Genomic DNA, 23,391 nt, shown 5'->3' on the forward strand with positions numbered 1-23,391 from the left:
TTAGCTGGCTGGCTAAGTACTGTCATTTAGAAAGAGGTTGCCCTGATGCCATAGGGACAAATGGCGGTACTCCCTACACTCACCTAGTTGGAAACGACATTACCTTTGAAGGTAGATGAGCAAAATCCAGAGTTTTGGAGTGTGAGTTTTGACTGATGCTGGAAGCTGGTGAGACAGAGGCACGTTTCGTTCTGTGCTGGACCCAAGAGAAGTGGATTGGAGCTTCCCTGGAACCCTAATGAGGAAGCAAGATCTGTTGGGGTATAAATGCTGTGAGCCCCTCCACCCCATGCCTGGGTTGTATATCATAGAGACGGTATATCCTAGAGACACTATGGTCTCCATTGACCTTCCTTCCAATAAAACCAGACCCTGTACAAAGCACAGACACCCCTGGTGCTCCTTGCTGCTCAGAGATTGCACTGTGCATAATAATACTTTTTTGAAGTATTATCGGTCCTGATGAAAGCAACAGCATGGATCTATGGGCCTGCTTGACCCAGATCAGGTGATACCTCCTGTACGTTTCAGAGCCTCACAAAAAGGAAGAATTTCTCACCCACTCCCCATTACCCTTGACCCTGCCCCGTCCTGCTTCTGTCCAGAGCCCTGGAATGCCTGTGTTATTATATTATATAATATACCCAGCTTCAATTTGGAGTTATAAAGATGGATACCAGTTCCAGTTAGAGCTAAATGACTAATCGAAATGCATAGCCATGGTGTACACAGTGTCTCATCACATCATGATCTAATCAGGCCGCAAATGAAACATGTCTCAGTGCCGGCCTGAACAAGAGGAAAATTATATCATCAGCATCAGAGTCTATATATTCAGATGCCTTCGAAGCTGGAAGGAGTAATCTTCCAAAACTGGGGGTGACAATCGGATGTTGCTTTAGATATTGTTGGGCTCTGGCCAATGGTCAGAGGGGGCAGGACTTGGAGCCCAACATCCAGGGGAGGAGGAAGGGGGTGCGGTGGGTGCGGTCCGACCCAGGTGTCAACACTGAGGGGGGTGACAAAATGGCAGGCGGCACGCACTGCGGGGCCTGCAGCGTGCCCGAGCCACACGTCTCTCCTGGGAGAGACGCGGTGGCTTGGGCACCCACAGGCTCCACGCTGCCCAAACAGTCCGCCCACTGCCCCCCCCCAGCCGTAGGGCAACTGAGTGTGAGGAGGCAGGCAGACGCTGGAGGCCCCATAGTGCGCCCCGCCCCTATGGGCAACTCGACCCACCCCAGGCGCTGCCAACATCCAACATCTGAAAGAGGCTAGAGTGTCTCCATCCCTGACCTAAATATCGTTAGAGGCCATGAAAAACCTGAAACACTTTCTGCAACGATCCTGTGGAACAGTCTGCCAGTGGAAATTCAGCAGGTGCCTTCATCTTTAACTGCTAAACATCTACAGTGGTACCTTGGGTTAAGAACATAATTCGTTCCGGAGGTCCGTTCTTAACCTGAAACTGTTTTTAACCTGAAGCACCACTTTAGCTAATGGGGCCTCCCGCTGCTGCTGCACCGCCGGAGCACAATTTCTGTTCTCATCCTGAAGCAAAGTTCTTAACCTGAAGCACTTTTTCTGGGTTAGCGGAGTGTGTAACCTGAAGCGTATGTAACCTGAAGCGTGTGTAACCCGAGGTACCACTGTACTGAAAACTTCCCCGTGCCACCAGGCTTATGCAGGCACATGATCTTAGTCCTGCACAGATAGTCCCACTGAAATCAATAGACTTGACTAACTTAGGTCCATTGATTTCAGTGGGTCTACGCTGAGTATGTCCGTTTTGGATATGACCCCAGTAGGTTGTACGAGCCCATTGCCTCTGTCAACATCACCATGCCCATGCTTAGTTCTGTCACCATGAGAACTAGAAACCTTGTATTAAGGGGATAAATTAGTATATTAGACTATATTTTCTACTCTGACTGACAGCAGCCATGGTCTCAGGTCTCTTTCCCATCACCCCCTTCCTACCTGACCTTCGTAACTACAGGTTCCAGGGCTTGAACCCAGGAACTTCTGCATGCGTTCTACCAATGAGGTGGCAGTCCTCCCCAAAGAGGCAGTGTTCCAGTGCCCTATTCTGCCACCACCCTCCTTTTGCAATGTACATTTGCCCCATAAATTTATCCTGGCCGCAACTCTCCACTCTCCCTGCCTGTAAACGTCAGTGGTGATTTATCCTGCTGCTGTGTCATCCCTGCCCACCCCCAACATAAATATAATAAATGTGCAATATGGTTGGCACTATGGACCGTGCAGCCATTTCCCAAAAACTGCTCCTGGCAATTTCACCTTTTGCTCAATGCTCTCAGGTTCTTTACCGGATGTGGAGCTTACAGTTTAACTTCAGCGCTGACTAAACCTGACAAACAGGTGAGCTCTGTGGAACACATCCTGCAATGACATCACCAGTGACTCTGTCTTAGGCACATTCATGGCTGTTATTACTCAGATTATGTTAATTTACTAAATGACTTGGATTGAGATCAGTTTGTCCGGTGGACAAAGAGGCTCTTTTGTCGGGGGGGGGGGGGGAGAAAGCAATGAAGACATCACTGCATAATATCTTACAGGATATGCTGTGGAGGAGAGCAAGGTCAAGAACTATGCAGCAGGTTGGACTGCAAGCACCGCTTTGCTTTGACAAAATGAAGCATGCCAATGCAGATGTGGAAGAAAGGTTGATTCAGCTGGCATTTAAAGGCATGCATGCACTCCCTGAAACACTACACAGCAACCAAAACACAGCTATCATTCAGAATCAGCATTTATTTAAATTATGCAATGCAGTTCTCCAACCAACCAACCAATGTTTTTAAAAAATGCAAATATAAGGGGGAATTGTGCATAAATATGGATATATTATTGAGACCAACATACAAAAATGCATTATGTTTTGGGGGAAATTGCTTGCAAAAAAAAATGTGTATGTTAGGGAAGATGTGTTTGCAAGCAGAAATTTGGAGAATTTTTATTAAAACTGCCACAGAAATGTAGAGAATATTGGAAGAATGAGAAACTGAGAGAATTAACATTTAACAGATTGTTTTTATTGTTAATATCTATTAGTCATTTTGAAAAAGGACCTCAAGGCAACTTTCAAAAACACGAATGAGCTCAAGCTGAAATACGTACAATAATGTATAAAAGAGCCAATCCAATCCAATTTAACCCCACCCTACTTAAATATGCAGACATTACACTCCCAAAGCCTGGGTGACCATAAATATTTTTACCTGGTCCCTATAAACAGATAGTGAAGGTGCCAGGTGAGCCGCCCTGGGGAGAGAACATTCCACAACCAGGGAGCCACCACCGAAAAGGCCTGTCCTTATGTTGCCACCTGCTGTACATCCCTCAGAGTGGACACTCAGATGAGGAATGCAAGGTCCAGGTTGGATCACGTGGGGAGATGCAAACCTTTAGGTATCAGGTTCCTGAGATACATCAGGCCTTATACGTCAAAACCTGCACTTTCAATATGGCCTGGAAGCTAATGGCTAACAAATGCAGCCATGCAGAATTGGTGTTTTGTGTTCAGACCATCTTTTCCCCAAATTATGCACCTCGGGCTTTCTGAGAGAGTGAAACCCTATGCAAAGCAGGTTACAGCCCAGCCATCTCATCAAGGAAACCGCCCACTAACAGCGCCTCAGTCTTATATTGATTAAGCATCCGTTTACTGGCTCACCTCCACTCCATTACCAAGGCCAGACATCAGTCTAGCATCTGCTAGACTGCCTCACCTGCAGATGCAAATGAGAAATTGATCCTCCCATTGCTATATGCCAGGCATAGGCAAATTCCGGCCCTCCAGATGTTTGGGACTACAGTTCTCATCATCCTTGACCACTGGTCCTGTTAGCTAGGGATGATGGGGATTGTAGTCCCAAACATCTGGAGGGCCAGAGTTTGCCTATGCCTGCTATATGCAAACCATGTCTCTGTACATTTGGTTGGAGATACTGATTGGGGCTTCCGTCACCCTATAGTGGTTCCCCTTGCTGGTGTAGTCCTCATGCTGCTGTAGACATTTTTATTTAATTTATTTAATTTTTTTCTCCTTCCCCCCTTTTTCTTTTATTTCAATTTCTTTTCTTTTCTTTCCTTTCCTTCCACCCTGACCTTTATGACAACAAACAACAAGATAAATTTGTGATCGACTGAAGCCCAATTATTGCAGACCCTCCAAGTGTCCCTATTTTCCAGGGACAGTGCTGGATTTACAGAAGCCGTCCTGCTTTCTGATTCGATCCCATAATGTCCCGCTTTCTCTTACAACGTCCCTATTTTCACTGGGGAAATATTGGAGCATGTGGAGTTATGCAAGCCCCGAGCCAAGGAGATAAGTAACTATACAACCTTTAGAAGACATCTGAAGGCAGCCCTGTATAGGGATTTTTAAAAAAAAAAAAGTTTGATGTTTTATTATGGTTTTATATATGTTGGAAGCCACCCAGAGTGGATGGGGCAACCCAGTCAGATGGGCAGGGTATTATTATTATTATTATTATTATTATTATTATTATTATTATTATAGGACATCTTTCTAATTTAACTGGAGAAATGTTGAAGGGTACATTATTGCACACAGCAAGAAAAGAAATGATGATTAAATATTAAATAATAGTTTTGCAACATTTTGAATGCATTCAACTCTAGGATTTTCTTCCTCATTGCATATAGCTGCAGTTTGCTTCCTTGTTTCTTAATTCCAGTTCACACATTACTCATACGTAGGGCAATTCCCAAATTAAATCGGGAATGGGGCCGTGCTTTTCATCTCACACTCAATATTTCTTCCTTCCGCTAATGCACATTCTGCGCAATTGTCTGTACAGGGAATGCAAAACTCAAACTTACTTGTAATGGCTCGGTACGATTAAGACACTCGGTTATAACAGTGTGTGTGTTTGCAGGGGAAACGGCTCCAGATTTCTCATGATGCTATCACGCATCTTGTGATTTATTTTTTTTGAGCTGCAAGATAAACCATCAAAATCATGAGACACAGACGGGGAAATCACAAGACTCGGCCATCTGCATTCGGAGTGACTTCTGTAAGAAAAATAAGATGCGAAAAAAGTTAGAAAGAAAAGCGTCAGAAAGACAAAAGTTGCACATTGCAAATCGACTGGCCTTGCACACTCCTCCGGCTACTTCATGCTCAGGGGACCCCAGGCATTCATGAGTCCAGGTTGTCCAGCCCCACAGGCTGTGTGGCTGTGTCTGGCACTTCAAAGAATACACTGAGTCAGACTATGGGCCTGTCTAGAACCGCACTGTGACAATTTCCATGTATGTATATACCCAGGGCCGGATTTAGCTTTGATGAGGCCCTAAGCTACTCAAGGTAATGGGGCCCTTTATATGTCCAGTTGTCCTTTGCCAACAACAAATTGTCACTGTTTTTTGTGTTGAATATATGCTATATGGTAATTTATGGATCTAATAGGTATCTAAAGCCATTTGCACATGGAGAATGTAGGCACCCTATATATCTTTTGTGCTGAATACAGTGGTACCTCGGGTTAAGTACTTAATTTGTTCCAGAGCTCCGTTTTTAACCTGAAACTGTTCTTAACCTGAGACACCACTTTAGCTAATAGGGCCTCCTGCTGCCGCCGCGCCGGCGGAGCACAATTTCTGTTCTCATCCTGAAGCAAAGTTCTTAACCTGAAGCACTATTTCTGGGTTAGCGGAGTCTGTAACCTGAAGCGTATGTAACCTGAACCGTATGTAACCTGAGGTACCACTGTATCATTTTTAAGAGGTCATTTCATGTGCACAGGCTGGTTGACAGAATCTTAGGCTGGCACACTGAAAAGTAAAAATAATAAGTCACCCATTTATGGATATTCTCAAGGTGAATAGACCAAGGTGAAACTTTACAAAACTAATAGGCATTGCTGTATGAGGTTTTATTGCAGGATGTCTGCTGTCATCTGGCAACTCTCCCAACTAGACTCTTTCAGTGTATGACGTACATACATGCAGTCAAATGAGATTATATAGGGAGAGTCCCCAGGCATTGGTTGCGGTTACAAAGCAACGGTTGGCGTAATTCATTCTCTGTTATGAGATCTGTCTGTCTGAACCATCTTTGACCATGAGCTCATCGTGTATGAAAACCAGTCAATCCGAGCACACAATTCCTTCCTGCTGGCTGCTGCTGCCTTGCCTCAAATTTCCTCCTCCAGCACCAGAAACGTTTAATGACTGAATGTGCTTTACTGTGCTAGGCTGCAGGCACATGGGGCCAATGAGAGCCGTGAACGGTGCTCCTCCGTCTGGCCTGCCACCCTTACTGAGCCTCCGAGCGAGCAAATACCCTTATCGCTTGCCATCTTGAAAACATGCCGAATCCTTCATTCTGTGCAGAAAAGAAAACATTACGACACTGAACACGAACAGCTGCCCAAATATGGCATGAATGCTGAGGCCTCGTTTTGCAACCCTGTCCAGGTTGCATTCAAGGCTGGATCCCTCTCATTGCTTCACCTTAGTTACTCTGCTGGAATTCAAAATATAAAGCATGAATCACCCTGTGAAAAATAAAAGGAAGTGAAATAATAATAATAATAATAATAATAATAATAATAATAATAATAATAATATAATCTGGAGTGTATCTTATTCCTAGGTGGAAGCCTGTATGTTTTGAAGTGGATAAATTGTCCTCAAAAGAACCCTCCTCCTAATGCATCTTCCCATTTACTTGTCAACTCTCCCCCGTGCTTTCTGGCTTCAATTTAATGCTCCCAAGTATGCTTAATATGTTTCTACCCACTCTTCTGAGTGCTGAAGTGTGTTTCATGCACCCCTTGCCTACTAGGAACAGATGAATGCCTTTTGTTTGCATTTTAATTAGTACAAAAGTCCTAGATTGTGGCAGTGCAAATAAGAGGAGGAGGAAAATTGTGGAGGGGGACGAGGAGAATGAGAGCGAAACTGTCTCTGTTCCACAATCTGTGGAAAAGGAGTTTCCCCTTCACCCCCCCTCCAATCCTCCCCCTTCCACCTCCTTTTCCTCCAATCCTCCCCCTTCCACCTCCTTTTCCAAGCTTGAAAATACGCTGGATAACTTTGAAACAAATTGACTCCTTTCAGAAGCAAAAGCAATATCTTTGCCGTGACATCATCTTCCCACTCCCTATAACTAAGTACTCACCGTTCCCTGAACTAAAGTCAGACGGTTTGAGTGCCAAAGGTCTTACATTGCAGTTTCACTCTTGGCTCATATGATTAAGAAAGAGGGAGAGGGAGATACTGTAAATGTAATTGAGGTCAGCTCATGCTATACAGTGGTACCTCTGGTTACGAACTTAATTTGTTCCAGAGGTCCATTCTTAAGTTGAAACTGTTCTTATCCTGAGACACGCTTTCACTAATGGCATCTCCCGCTCACATCCTGGGGCAAAGTTCGCAACCAGGAGCAACTACTTCCAGGTTAGCGGAGTTTGTAACCTGAAGCATGTGCAACCAGAAGCGTTCGTATCCAGAGGTACGACTGTACTGAGCGGGTTTGGGTAGAGAGCCAAACCACAGTTGGGGATTCCATGAGTGAACCCCCAGGCTTGCATACTACTCCCGAATACTTATCTCTTTCTCTCTCATAGTTCCTGAATTCCTTGACAAGCCACATTTTGTCATTACACCTGAACCAGGCAAAACGATGGTTTGTGCAACCCACAGTTTGTGAGAAAACCCCAGCGGAAACCATGTTCTGACTGTGGTTTCCGATTTCTGACTTGCAGGCAAATTATGCCTTTGCGAAACGTATGGACTCACTTATGCAATGAGTTAGTCTGTTATGGAAGAGTATTTTGCGGAGAAAATCAGAGAATGGTGGTCGGAAGGCAGGTGTCTCTGAGGCTTGCTTGTAGAATGCCGAACTCTAGTTTGCTGTTGCATCCAAAGTGGCTCAGTCCACTTTTCCTGAGCCATAAATATGTGTTGTTGTTTTAGTGCATTCTGTATCCCTTACCCCCTGAACTCTGTAAGCTGCCTTGTGATATATAAACTGGAAGTTAGGATAGAAATACTATAGACAAATAATTAAAAATGGCCCAATAGAAGGGGGTTGGAGCTGGGAAGTCACTGTTGGCAAGACACATCTCTTCCCTTCCCTTGGATTCTGCTGCCCCAAGAGTCATAAGTGTTTCCAAGTTCTTCCAGAGTAACCTGGTGTTGAAAAGTGGTTTTGTGGGTAGTGCTGAGCTCCTACACTAGCTTCTAGACAGGCAGGACTGTGTTGCTTAGCAGGAAGCAGAAGTGGAAAGATGATGTTGGTGCAAACACATTGGCAGGAGAGTCCAATCGCCTCTGCCAGTGCGTTTGCATTGTGCTGACCTCCCCACTGCGTCAGCACTCTCCATCCCAATAAGTAATAGTGGCCCACCTGCCAGGAAGCTAAGGTAGCATCTCCATCCAACCTGGTGAACTTTTGCTTGTGCTTCTTGACTTCTGATACCACAGGCTGCTTCCTGTATCACTTATTGCACAGGCCCTGTAAAATTCCATGTGATCTTCGGATGAAGGGCAGTATAGGAATTTAGTAAATGATGATGCCCTCCAAATGTTTTTGGTCTGTAACTCCCACCAGCATCAGCCAAATGACCAGTGAGGATGGGAGTTGTAGTCCAATGACATCTGGAAGTCACCACGTTGGCTACCCCTCACCTATTGGGTTGGACCAGCCCTGTCATTCTCTGTGGCTAGCCTGCTTCTTGCTTCAGTAATGATGATGTCTGCGGCTTTCTACACAGTTTCTTGCAGCATAATTTGGTAACGATAAAGCCCGTGACTTTGTGCCTAGTGGTCCTGGAGGCTTCCCTTTGTATCAGAGATGACAATTATGCCGCAAGATGTTCCCCAAGAGGCAGACCCATAAAAAGTTAATGTGCAAATGATGTGCAACCTTTTGGGAAAGGCATGCATTTCTGACTTTTATTTAATACCTGATGAAATTTGAGACGCAATTGTATTCCTAGATACATGGATGGTAATGGAGGTAACAGAGAGGGGAAGAGAAACCTGGTTATATGTAATGAATACTCTGACCGTAGCAAAACGTTCAAGGTATGTGGCAGGGAGTGGAAGTTCATGAGCAAATAAATGTATCTTTCGAAAGCAGCATTCCTACCCCCGCCTGCCTGTGAAATAGCGCTGCAGGCTAGAAGGGGTCTGGAGCAAGTACAAGGTCTTTGCATTTAAACAGCCTGGAAAACTACCTATGCAAGTTTACGAGCAACATTTGTTTTGCTTCAGTGTGGGGCGAGTGAAACAACTGACAGTATTTTTCCATCCCCTTCCAGAAATAATGGAAGAGTACACGGAGGATTCCACACAGCCATCGATTTCAGGCAGGGGTCTCCGCAGCTGCTTTTAAAGCAGGCTGCCTATTTACAACTTCTTAATGACAGAAACCCAAATACTCCCTGTAGAGATGGCTTTCTTGACCTAAGCTGTGTAATCAGTGACTTTAATCCAGAGATGCAAAACAGCCCCGCCATTTGCCAGAGCTGACAACCGCAGTGGTGCTGACATGCACAAGGCAGAAGAAGAAGAAGAAGAAGAAGAAGAAGAAGAAGAAGAAGAAGAAGAAGAAGAAGAAGAATTGAGTTTCTTCATAAAATGTCCATGTAAACCACGGTTTCCCAAACTTGCGTTTCCAGCAGCTTTTGGACTACAACTCCCATCATCCCTAGCTAGCAGGATCAGTGGATGTTGGGAATTGTATTTCAAAAACAGCTGGAGACCCAAGTTTGGGAAACGCTGATAAACCTTTGGTGTGGCACTAGTATGGGATGGCAAATGGGCAATACCATAAAAGGGCCAGCTGTGCCTTGTGTCTTGCTGGTTAATTGCATAAGAGATCAATGCTAAGATAGTTTCTCCTAACGTGGGGTGGCTGGGGGGTCATCAGACAAGGGACCAGGGAGAAACCACAGATCAGTGGCAGGAGGGCACACACTTTGCATTTTTCACATCTCCAGTTAAAAGAATGTGGAAACAGGTGATGGGGAAAGCTACAGCCTGAGACCACGGACAAGCTTTCTAGGAGGACAATCCTGCCAACATCTGGCAAGTCCCTGCAATTCAGTCCTTGGTTCACACATGAATATTTATCACTTGATGGGTGCACCATCAAGTGATGACTACCATGGGTGAACAAGTGATTTCAGACCTGACATTGCATTTAGAACTTCCACATCCCCTCAAACACAATACTTTTCAGTGGGCTCCATTCACACATTCACCTACGGGACATGAAGCTCTGGACCGCACATACGTGTTTGTTGTTTGGTTCTTTTCCACTTAACGACAGTATCAAGCAACTGGCTCTTTTGAAAAGCATGACATGCATAACCGTCACTGGATTGTAAGTCACGGTGGGTGTGGCTTAGCCCAGTAAATAATCAGGTGTAAACTTATATAATTAATGTGAACATCTGTAGGCCTATGTGAAACCAGTCTTAAACAAAAATTCACACTGGAAGGAGGATAACTGAAGATACTGTGGAACAAAATGGTTTTCACATCCTCTCTAAATGCCTATTACGAGGCAGCCAATTGGGCTTCTCGAGGGATAGAATTCCACAGCTTGGGTGCTACTGCAGAGGAGCCCTTCCTCACATCCCAGCCTATCAGATGGCAACTAGGCATGAATCAAAGACTCATTTGATGAAGAGAGCGGGCAGACAGGTCTAGTGGAAGAAGCCTGTCCTTCAAATATTCTGGTCCAAATCCATTTAGGGATTATATCTCAGCAGTTTTAATGAGCTGCATGGCTGTTGCTTGTTGATTCTCTCAGGAAACCTTGAAGGCAGGCCAAAATTACTTATGTTTTCGGAAGTGGAACTCGAAGCAAAGTAATCCCAAATGTCTTGGATGGTATTTACATTTCCTGGGTTCAAATCTGGAACATGAAAGTTCACCCAGGGCTCTCTATGGTGGCTAGCATTTAGGATTTCTTCTTTGGAGGCCACAAAGTTATAGGAATTTGTGGACCACCCAAAAGTGCTTTGGGAGCAGCATGTTGACCCAGTACACATTTTTGTTTCAGTTCATTGTTCAGCACAGGGACACCAAATCCGAAGGATTTCCACCTTTAACACTACACTGTGATGCTCCCTTGATGAAATTGCAGCATTACGACACACCACTGAGTGTGGATTATTTAATTTCTTCAGTGTAGGGATCATGTATGACAATTAGAGGGAGAGGAAAGTGCAGCCGCTGTGTTTGCCTTTTGAGAAACAGCTGATGCCTTGGAATTTTATCCAGCATGAAGCAAGAGCTGGTGAGAAGGGAGGGCAGGATTACTTGGGGTTTTCCTTTCATTTCCCTGCCAAGGAGTCAGCGTGGAGTTAGCAGAAAAGGCCCGGGAACCTCTTGCAGTTACTGGTTCTCATTTAGCCCTATCCCTCCCTCTTTAACCAAGCTCAATTCCCCATTATTAGCCACAAAAACACAAGAAGAAACCTTCTGGACCAGACCGAAGAAGAAGAAGAAAAAGAAAAAGAAGAAGAGTTTGGATTTGATATCCCGCCTTTCACTCCCCTTCAGGAGTCTCAAAGAAGCTAACATTCTCCTTTCCCTTCCTCCCCCACAACAAACACTGTGAGGTGAGTGGGGCTGAGAGATTTCAAAGAAGTGTGACTGGCCCAAGGTCACCCAGCAGCTGCATGTGGAGGAGCGGGGACACGAACCCGGTTCCCCAGATTACGAGACTACCGCTCTTAACCACTACACCATACTGGCTCTCTAGTCAAAGACCTGACTATCATCTTTCCATCCACAGTCAGGTCATGAAGGTGGTATATCAAATGGGTATTCAGGGACAGACTCCCAATGAATCTGGAGGATTCATTTAGCTACCATGGCTTGTAGATGTTGATAGATATAACCTCCATGAATTGATAGAAAGAGCTAGTTTGGTGCAGCGGTTAGAGTATCAGTTTAGGACCTGGGAGACCAGGGTTCAAAGCCCCACTGGGCCATGAAGCTCAATTAATTGGTGACTCAGCTACAAGGTTATGAAACTCACAGCCTCTCAGCCAAACCTACCTCACAGGGTTGTTGTGAGGATAAAAGGGAAGGGAGGAAAGTAGAACGATCTTTGCCATGTTGAGCTCACTGGAAGAAAAGCAGGCTATGAATGTAACAAATAATAATAAACAATACATTTGTCTAACCCTGCTTTCAAAGCCATCCAAGTTAGAAGCCCATCAGCACATCTTTCGGTGTTGACAAATTATAAGAACTTAAGAAGATCCATGCTGGATCAAGGCAAAGGCCTCATCTGGTCCAGAATCCTGTTCTCACGGTGGCCAGACAGATAACTATGGGAAGCCTGCAAGCAGGACCTCAGCCTAGCAGCGCTCTCCCTGTTTGTGATTCACAGAAACTGCTATGCAGACACAGATTGCCTCTGTGTAGCCATGGTGGTTTGTAGTCATTGAAAACCTTGCCCTCTATGAACTCGCCCAGCCTTCTAAGTATTTAATTACGGCTTGTTGCGTTGAGGTGTGAAGAACTCCCTTCTTTTGAGTGTGCAATCTTTAATTAGCTGCCTATGCAAAAGAATTTGCACAAAGAAGCAAAGCCTGGCTTCCCCTCACCATGATGCTGGTCTCCTCACATGTAGAAGGAAGCAGAAGACACAGATGGTGACTGGCTTCCTCACTGGACTGACACCTTTAAAAAAAAAAAGTGAAGCATTGCTTTAGTCCTCTCCGACAATATTCTGAAACTGTGTCCACATTTTTTAAAACACACACACATGCTCCTTACTTTCAAAAAGTGCTGTATCTCACCACTGAAAAAACACATTTTTTATAAAAAGAAAGGATGCTGTCACAAGAGCTTACAGAGCAGACAGAGAGAGAGAGAAAAAGAGGCAGCCTTGAGACCTAAAACCAGTGGTTTTTTTCTGAGGGGATGCATACCCCTAAGCATTCTGTGAATCTAAGCTGAGGGGCAGAATTTCAATATGAGGAGGAAAATGAGAGTACCCCTAAACATTTTTTAAAGGGGAAAAAAAGCACGGCCTAAAACTCTCATTTCAGATCCTGGGGAAGGGTTGCCCCAGCATTTGCCTACAAAATCCCCCCCACCAAAAAAAGAATAAACGGACAGTTCTGTTTCAAAACTAAGCCTTCTGACAATCTGCACAATGTAAGCTCTTCCAAACTAAATCAGATAAACCAGACGGTTTGGACTACAACTTCCAGCTTGATGGGACTTCCAGTCCAAAATGTCTGGAGGGCACCAGGTTGGCGAAGGCAAAGAGAAAACATAGACTGGCTCGGAGGGCTTTTTTTTCACCCCCTTTTCTTTTTCTGCAGATTACAGTCTTGTTATTGTGACAGGAAATGACTCAGCCTTGGCAACGAGAGATCAGATACTGTATTCAGCAACATGAGGTGGTCATTTTTTCCTCCTGACCACAGACACACACACACACACACACACACACTGCTGTTTCATGAGGCAACAGGTTTCGTTGAGGGAAAATAAAACTATTTTTAAACGGATTCCATGCTGGAGAAGGCAGGGGAATACCAGCAAAGTTACCCTTCCTTGATAAGCACGGCTGTTTCATTCAGGGCATGCGGGAAGCTGTTGCCTTCAAGGAGAATTATAAAAATTCCGTGGCCACAGGCAACGCAAAAACCCCTTGATTCCCACCCTGTCCCAGCATGGGAAAAGTCCTCTCAGCCAGTTGTTGTTTTCTGCTTTCCATCTTCATCGCCGTGGTGGCAAAGATGAATAAACAGGGGTGTGTGTGCATATGCACTGGATAACTTTCCCTGATAATAATATGAGGGTGATGTCAATATTTGAGCAACAACGGCCATTTCCTTTCAAGCAGCCCTCTCTCTCTCTCTCTCTATCAGCTGTCACTGAATCGGGTGTTATTTTAAAACTGTCACATGGAGATCTGTCACTGAGCTTATTATAAAACTGGAGGAACCCCCTCCCCCTTATGTCATAACTATACGTTAGTAACTTCCCTCTCCTAAGGTATTGAAAGGCCCTGAGAGGCAGTGTTGCCTAGTGGCTAAGAGTGCTGGACTCGGAGCTGGGAGACCAAGGCCACAGTCACAGCAGATGTTTAAAGCACTGCGATACCACTTTAAACGGTGGCTCCCCCCCAAAAAAAAAGAATCCTGGGAGCTGTAGTTTGTTAAGGGAGCTAAGAGTTCTTAGAAGGCCCCCTATTCTCCTCACAGAACTACAATTCCTGTGGTGGTAAAATAGTCAGTCCCTCACCCCAGGAAGTCTGGGAAACATAACTCTGGGCAGGATAGGAGTATCTTAACAATACTCAGCACCCTAGAATTGGAAGGGACCATGACGGTCATCTAGTCCAACCCCCTGCAATGCAGGAATCTTTTTTTAAATGCTTTTTTATTAGTTTTCTTACTTGACAAACAAACACAAAAATTAACAAAAATAATAAAATAATAACAAAAGGAAAAACATCCATCCATCCATCCATAAATCCAAAGTTCTTACAAGATAACTTGCGCCACCATGTTCTTAACTCCCAGTTACTTATCTTTCCCAATAGACTTCTGTCTTCCTCAAAGCGGCTCTGCCTTCTCTGTTTGTTAAACTGCTTCTTTGACCATTTCCCCATTTCTTCTGTTATCTGAATACTATACTTATAATCTATATTGCAATTTGCGAAAATGAATCAAAGCATGTCCAGGTTTTGAGGACATTGTGGTTTTTTGGTTTTTTTAAATTATTCTTTATAAATTCCCCACTCCTTTTTGAACTTTCGGTTTGGCTGTCTCCTAATGCAGGAATCTTTTTCCCAGTGTAGGGCTGAAACCTGCGACCCTGAACTTAAGAGTCTCATGCTCTACCAACTGAGCTGTGTGTCTATGAACAACAGCATCCAGGATACTTTCAGCGGTTCTCAACCTGTGGGTCCCCAGATGTTGTTGGACTACAACTCCCATCATCCTTGAGCTCTGGCCTTGCTAGCTAGGGGTGATGGGAGTTGTAGTTCAAGAACATCTGGGGTCCCACAGGTTGAGAAAGGCTGCTAGGGAAAGCCATGACAGTTTAAAGTGGAATAATAGTGCATTAAATATAGGGTGTGGATGTGGCCTAAATTTTTGCAAGTGTGGGAGAGCCTGCCATCTCCCCTCCTTCAGTTTCCAGAAACTGGAATTCAGAAGCATACTATCACCAATGGTGGAGGTAGAACATAGGTCTTATGGTCAGTGGCACCAACTGGAGCAAAGCTGAGAAGACCTTTTGAGTCTCACTATGAATTACTCACATTGCAGCAATGCTTTATGGTGCATGGATCTGTTGTGTAGGACAGATTCTAGCAGATTCATTGTCCGTATCTGTAGTTGACAAAGTACGCTTCTCTTTTTTAAGATTCCATGGCATGTGTGTTTTAGAAAAATTGACTGGCTGACGGATGGGTTCCTCCCCTCGGCTCTCTCATCATCTTGGACGAATGGACTACCTGGACTTGAATCCACCTGCCGTGCATCGATGCACCATCTTGAAGGATATAGAATACATTAGTGTCGCCAAAATATAACAGATTTGCACAATTCTTCTGTAGCGAGTGTTGATTTGAAAGAAGCTGAAGGAGCGGCGCTACTATCTTCTTGAAATTGCAGCTAAACTGCTACTTTAATAGAGTGATTATGTTACAGCTTTTGGTACTAAAAGCCCTTGATGTATAACAGATCATAACATACCCACTGAGATCACAGCGAAAACAAAAGGGAACATGGTGATGTGTGGTGTACTCATTGTGGCGATAAAACACCAAACCTATGTCATATCTGACCTAATCTAATGGAATGAATAGCCCCTTGTCAATGAGGAAATCGAATACAGCAGAGGGTGTTCATTGAAAGCTTAGTACGGGCCAGGGGGATGCTCTGAAGGAATGCTTGAAGAATGGATGGTGGACCAAGGATATCAGGAAACATGGCGGGAATGGTATAACACTCAACTAGCTCACCACACCTATGCCGAAAGGGCTGCACAGGCTGCCAATATGTTATCGAGACAAGTTTAAGGGTCTTGCCATTGGTATATAAACAACTTTGGACCAGATTATCTCAGGGAATACCTCCCCTTCTACACCCCTGCTCAATCACGTTGATCATCAGGAAATACAGTCATAGTACTGCTGTATGGTCCCAAATGTTGCATAGTGTCCATTGTGATCAGGACTTTTAGTATGGTGGCAACTGCCCTTTGGAATGTGCTCCCCATAAACATCAGGCCTCTAGCACTAGCATTCAGGTATCTGCTTAAAGCTCATCTGTTCACTCTAGCACATGAGTGATCCAGAAATGTAGATTTATTCATCTGATTTGTGATGCATGTTGCACTTAGTTGTGAACGTAATTTTACTGTTTTACTGTTGATTTGATGCTTTCCACTGTCATCATATATATATTCCCTCTAATGTTAGTGGTGCAGAAATTTTTGCAAATAAAAATAGCAACCAGTGCTCTGTGCGGTAGAGCTAAAAATTTGAGAAGATCTGTAGATATGTCTATAAAAGGGCTTCTATTTGATCTGTACTTTAAGAAGCCAATATATGAATATGTGTACCTAAAATGAACCAGTTATTCTCAGTTTCTGACAAAGTTCCTGTCACTTTAAATTGGGGATAGGGAACCTGTCACCTTCCAGATGTTGCTTGATTTCATCTCCCATCAGTTCCAACCACCAATGGTCGGATGTGATTAAAGTCTGGTGTCCAACAATGCCCAAAAGGCCACAGATTCCTCATCCCTGATTTAAATGGCTCTGTGTCGGGTGGGAATTCAAGAGGCATTGAGATACATGGATGGAAGATGTTCACGTTTTCAGTGTTGGCATGAACTGTTGTGCTACTCAGTGGCAGGAAATTTGCCATTAAAAATACATAGCAACACTGAATCTGAGACTTTTGGGGGGATTGGCATGAACATATTTCATTTGGAAGTGCATCCCTGTTCCCCAGCATTGCCAGTGGCCATCCATGTGGCAGTTTGGTGGCAGCCAAGTATCTGTCACTGGCCACATAGTAGATGGACCCTACATTCTTACCAAAGAGCTCTATTAGGAGATGGTGCCATAAAAAGTGAGGCTGCTCTGATGGCACATGGATGCAGATTAAGGAAGGAACTTTGTTTGGTGGTAGAGCATCAGGTCCCAGGTTGAATCCCCAACATTATTCTTAGTACCCCTGTGAGAAACTCCCACCATTCAGTGTGGAGAATGCTGAACTAGATAGGCCAATGGTCTGATTTGGCATAAGGCAGCTGTCTGTGTTCCTATGTTGGCAATGTAGTGTTGGGAATTCCACTCCACCCTTTGCTGCAGATATGTGGGATTGTTACATGTCACATGTCTGTTTCCATTCCAGCGCAGATTGCTGGAATCCCTTGAGCGGAACATCCGCTCTGTATTGCTTTTGTTTTCTCTCTCTCCGAGAAGAACGACAAGGAGAGAAGCCATGTTTCTCTTTGTCCTGATTTCTGTAGAATAAATGCGTAGTTTAGTACAGTATCCACACCTCGAGCCTGATCTGTTGTGTGTTTACTCTGCTGAGAAATGTGTGCTCTTGCATGCATAGTAGCTTGAGTTGCAGACACACGTCGGAGGATGACTGATGGATCTCCACACTGGCAAAACTAAAAAGGGAGACGCTCTGGCTGGGGCCGAGCCAAGTGGCTTTTCATCCCCAGTTCCGACATGTAGCATAAGTCAGTGATGTCGTTGTCTGTGCCCACAGTGTGAGGTGCTATCCACTCATAGCTATGCATCTTCACTGTGGTAAAAAAACAAAACCCTACCCCATGGTAGTATAGCACATGAGTGCTTTGTATGATGCTTCAGGTTTTGTCTCGTAACGGTGTTTCCTCCTGACACCACCACCAGATAGATGTTCAGGGCTAAGTGCACCCTTAAATTCCAAATTATGTGATGAGAGACTTGAAATATATGCTCATAATGGATGGCCTCTATTATGTATTATCACAATCATCTGATTTAGGGTAGGGTGGTAGGTCAGGAAAGGAACAGATCTCCAATGGCAAGCATGAAGTCTCGAAAACAGGCACATTAAAAAAAAAAAAAACCCAGAAGGCTGGTATTTTTCCATATTTCAGATTCTGCACTTGTACAGAGAACCCAAATAGAGCATGTGGAATATTTATAACTTTATTAAAATAGCTTAGGTTCTTACTGCTAAAACAAACCATCTCATTCTCATGTGATACGAATGCAGTTGTGTTGACTAGTTCCTTCTTATCTTAGAACAGAAGCAACTGCTGACTGAGGCAACTGTATAAAGATCTTCTCTCACATTGCTCCACAGGGCCTGAAAAATGCTCAAATGCTGATTATTGTCTTATGGAGTTGACAATTTCCCTTTTTATGTTTCTCTGAAACGATCTCAGCAAGAAAGAAATTGTACTTAGTAGCATTCTAGAAGTAAGGGGGAGAGGAGGCAGTTTTGCAACTTTGTTTTAATATATTGCAATGTTTTCAAGGTTATTATGACCTAAAACAGGTGTGGGGGTCATTTGCCCAACCCCCACCTGAACTATAGCTCCCATCAGTCCCAGAAAGCATAGCCAACTTTCAGAGGTGATGGGAATTTCAGCCCAGCAGCATCTTGACAGCCACAAATGCTCCATCCCTGATGAAACACTTCATATTTTAAAATATAAATAATCATAGCAAGGGCTTCTTTTTTAAAAATCAATCAATCCTGGAAACATGAATTTTGTGTGTCCCAAAGCTTTGATTGAATGATTGCACTTACATTCCTCATTTCACAGGTCAAGTGAAATGGCAGCCTTGAGATCATAGGCAGCCTTCCTTTTAGTACAGCTATCCTGACTTTACACTGCTATCCCCTGAGCTGAGTTGTAGTCCAAAATGGTGGCCGTTAGATTTGGAGTGAATTGTCAACAGTGCAACCATTTCTCTTTTTTAACTATATATTTTTAATTAATTTTCCATTTTTAACATCATATTGTTATACATTTATACATTTTTAGCTCCACCATGCCACTCGACTTCCCTCCGTTCCATTGTCTGGTTTTTATAAATACACATCTTAATTCCACACATTTATACCATCTCAATTCTACATATCTCCTTACTTAATCTAGACTTAAGGCGCAAGTAGAAAATTTCTTTCAATAAACGCTGCATGATTTATCTCAGTCCTGCCAGTGTCTTTACATGTTTACAATAACTGTCTATTGTATTGAATAAATTTACTCCATTCTCTCTGGAAGACTTGGTCGCTCTGGTGTCAGATTTTCCCCATCAGCCTTGAAATAACTCTGTTTCTCTGTAGCATCCGAGTCAGGAGAGCTGATGCAGGTGTCGGAATGCAAAGGGCTGGATGAGAGCCAAAAAGCTAAAGTTGAATCCTAATAAGATGGAGGCTTTGTGGGCGGCTGGTTGTCTCGTTCAGGAATTCCCATGTGGTTGTACTTCCCCTTAAGGATCAGGTTTGAACCCTCTTTGTAGATGAAGGTCCAAGCGGCATCGAAGACTAAGAGAGTCTTCCCCCAACTCCAGCTGGGTGACCAGTTATGACTATTTATGGACAGGGATAGCCTGGCTCCCATGGTTCATTGTGCTGGAATCTCATGCCTGGATTATTACAATTCATTCTACATGGAGCTGCCTTTGGGTCTGACTCAGAAGCCCCCGTTAGTGCAGAATGCTGCAATGAGATTGCTTGTGGAGGCAGCTTGCCATCAACATCAAACACCGGTGGCTGCTGGCTGCTTAGGAGAAAATGGCCTCCCATAAGCGAAAAAAGGATGAGCTATCATAGGTATATGGACCTCCTGCACAGATTTCTTTGCATAAATGACAAGCACTGGGCAAGTTTGTGCTAATAGCTGATTCTGCCTTTCCCCTCCCCATATGCACACAGACATACAATGATCTTTCTGTTTTTCTTTTATTTTTCTTGTTTCTTTCTGAATATAAATATTCAAAATCTAATTTTAAAAACCATATAAATAAATGAACAAGCAAATAAATAAAATGCAATAACACCAGTACTGAAAGTTCTGCACTGGCTGCCCATTTGCTGACCCAGGTTTAAAGTCCTTGTTTTGACCTATAAAGCCATAGAAAGCTTGGGGTTCAGGCAGAAATTCAATTCAGTTCATGCTCAAAGCTGAATTTATCCAATCTGGACTTTCACAAAGTCATTTAAATTTGCATTTACCTGCAATCTGAAAATTGCCACTGTCTGAATTTTGCAGTTCTGTTGTCCAACCAACAAATAATTACAAAAGTGCATATACTAGGTAAATGTGTCCATAAAAAATGAACATGTTAGTGAAAATAGCATTAGAAATGCATTATATTGGGGAAAATGACTTGCAGAAATATGTACATTTGTCAAAACTGCATACAAAAGTGTGTCTGTTAGGAGAACTGCACTAAAATGATGGATAATTTTCATGAGTGTTTTTAAAAAGAAAAATCACAACTTGCTGCAGAAATGTGCAAAACAAAAAAATTTAAGACTGGAAAAAAGAGAAATGGAAAGAACCAACATTGACAGATCCTTCCATCCATCCAGGGCTGTCTTACCCATAGGCGCTAAGGGTGCAGGGCACCCGGTCACCGAGCTCTCAGGGGCGCCAGGCCAAGAGTTGAGTCCAGAGAAGAGCCCACTCATCAGTCAGAGTGCCATGGCGGGCTCTTCTGCTGCCGTGAGTTGGGGAATGACCAAGCTAGTGAGACATTGAGGTGGCCGGCCGGCTCCGCCCTCCTGCGCGCCTGGGACTGGGCAAACTGGGGGGAGGTGCGCCAGGCGGATCTTTGCACCCCGGCACCACATATGCTTAAGACAGCCCTGCATCCATCCCCACTTGGGATCTACAGACCTGCTTCTTTATGCACCTGCCTGTACATTGTGGTCATCAGGGCATGATGCTCTTCTCACAGCGCCAAAGGTCTCCAAAATGCAGTCTTTGCGACATGAGAGGGCATTCTCAATAGTGGCACCTTGATTCTGGATGTGATCAGAGCCAATGCTAATGAAATTTCAACAGCAGGTAAAAACGTGACTGTTCACTAAAGCATTTTGCTAAAGTGGTGCTCCTTGCTATGCTGATAGTAGTTATATTGTTAGTGTAATGTTTGTTTTTCTACTCAGTTGTATTTAAATGAAATATTCCTTCATTGTCTGCTGCTCTTTGCTCTGGGCACATGTTAGCAATGGCAGGTTATAAGCAATGTAAATAAAATAAACAGGGGAGATGCCAGGTTTGAGAAGGCTGAACTAGGCCCTGATCAGACTCAGGCCTCAGGCTGATGCCTTCAGACCATGCAAATAGTTATTTTTAAAAACTTACATTTTTAAACCCACCCTCACAGTGTTATTTAAGGAGGCAGCATATTTGTGGTCTGCAGTGTTAGAATCTGACCTCAGATGGAAAAGAGTGAGATGCAGAGGGATTGAGGCCCAGTTTACACACAGCATTTTTATTTTTATTTTAAAAGTTTTTAATAAAAACAACAGTTTCTAATAAAACGATAAACAAACATGTCACTCTTTTTGCAGGTCCTTGCTTGGAAACGACATCCATGTTTGGAGACTTTTCACTAAGGATCTGTCCTGCTGTGTTAGAGGGTTTCACGCCATTAAAAATTCCTGTAATATTCCCATGAATCCTAACTATATTGTTGCATGTGCCCCAATCTCCAAGTGAGGTGCATGGTAGATTCTTATTCCTAACGCTTATTTGTTCTCAGCGGCTCCCGTTAAGTTCTGCAGAACAAAGAGAACCAGCTGTAAATTGAGGTGCCATTGCAGGGAAGAGAAAGCTTACTAGACCCCCCCTTGCCTCAGGGAAGAGAAAGCTTACTAGACCCCCCTTGCCTCAGGCACCCCAAAGTGAGTGTGTCCCCACTTCTGTGGCATTCTCAAGTCAAGTGCACCCTTTTGTTTTCTATCATAAATGCATTTACTCCAAGAGGAAAAAAAAAACTGTTGCATCTCTTGGGTGCTGAGATTGACAGACGGGGCCTGCTTGGTGGTTGCTCCATCTTCAGAGCCTCAAGGGATGGTGGCCTGGAAAGGGCATTCTCAGTGGTGGCCCCTAAACTGTGGAACTGCCTTCTCACAGAGCTGTGTCTGGTACTTTCATTAGCTAGCTTCCGGCAAATGTTTAAGAGGTACCTCTTTGCCCTGGCTTTTAATACATGAGGTGTATATATTTAGGACCCACCTTTTATGATTTTATGTTGCTTTAAACTGTTTTTAGTGTGTGTGGGGGTTATAAATGATTTTTATTGGTTTTACATATAATCACATTACGTAATATTATTCCCTCTTATTTTATCTCTTTGGCTCGACTGAGCCAGACAACTTCCCTCCCTCCTCTCTGATGGCTTACAAAATTAAACTCTACATCTTTACATTTCGCTTTGTTTCCTATCCTTGTTATATCATTACCTAAGATATTATATTACTCAACCTGAATAGGTAGCAATTTCATCTTACAGATCTTCAGATAACCCTGCTAATGATATTAATTGCTTACAGTTGTCTTTCAAATATAATATAAATTTGTTCCAGTCCTTTTGGAATGCTTGGCCTCGCTTGTTCTGGATTCTTCCAGTCAGTTTCGCCAGTTCTGCAAAGTCCATCATTTTCATCTGCCACTCTTCTTTTATTGGTAACTCCTGCTGTTTCTGTCTTTGAGCTAACAAAATTCTTGCCACAGTTGTTGCATATAAGAACAATTTTTTATCTTGTCTCAGTATCTCTCTACCCACTATACCCAGTAAAAAAGCTTCTGGTTTTTTAACAAAGGTGTTTTAAAACATTTCTTCATCTCATTTTATATCATTTCCCAGAAAGCTTTTACCTCTTTACATGTCCACCACATATGGTAAAAAGTACCGTACCTTCCTTTTCCTTACATTTCTAACATTCATTTTTTTAATCTATATATTTTGGCCAGTTTGTGATTTTAAGTTGCTTTAAGCTGTTTTTAGTGTTTTAATGTTGTAACAGGCCCTGGGATCTTAGGGCAAAGGGCACAGGCAGCTAACAGCAGCAACAACAGTATATTGTGGTGATGAAGGCTCCACCATCAAGGAAACCACATGTACACTCACACATTTCCTGCAAACACACAGATACAATAATCCCTGCCTCCTTACAGATTTGTTGTTTCAGTTAATGAGATCAGGGCTGACGATCACTTCCCGTCCCCCAAGTTATAAGCAATTAATAATCTTCAGAAAAACATTTTGTCCCAGTCCGGACAATGGAAGCATTTACCCATTTGCATCGATGAACTGACACACCTCACAGGTGTAAAATTACTCCTGCGTGGGAGC

General features: G+C 43.6%; 1 long non-coding RNA gene across 1 annotated transcript in view; it reads left to right on the forward strand.

Moving 5' to 3' along the window:
* The window catches only part of LOC310746269, a 467,056-nt gene that overhangs the window by 134,920 nt on the left and 308,745 nt on the right, over positions 1-23,391 (forward strand). The gene's annotated exons all lie outside the window — the stretch shown is intronic.

This window comes from Podarcis filfolensis (assembly GCF_964270895.1).
Source record: "Podarcis filfolensis genome assembly, chromosome: 12".
Classification (NCBI taxonomy): domain Eukaryota; kingdom Metazoa; phylum Chordata; class Lepidosauria; order Squamata; family Lacertidae; genus Podarcis; species Podarcis filfolensis.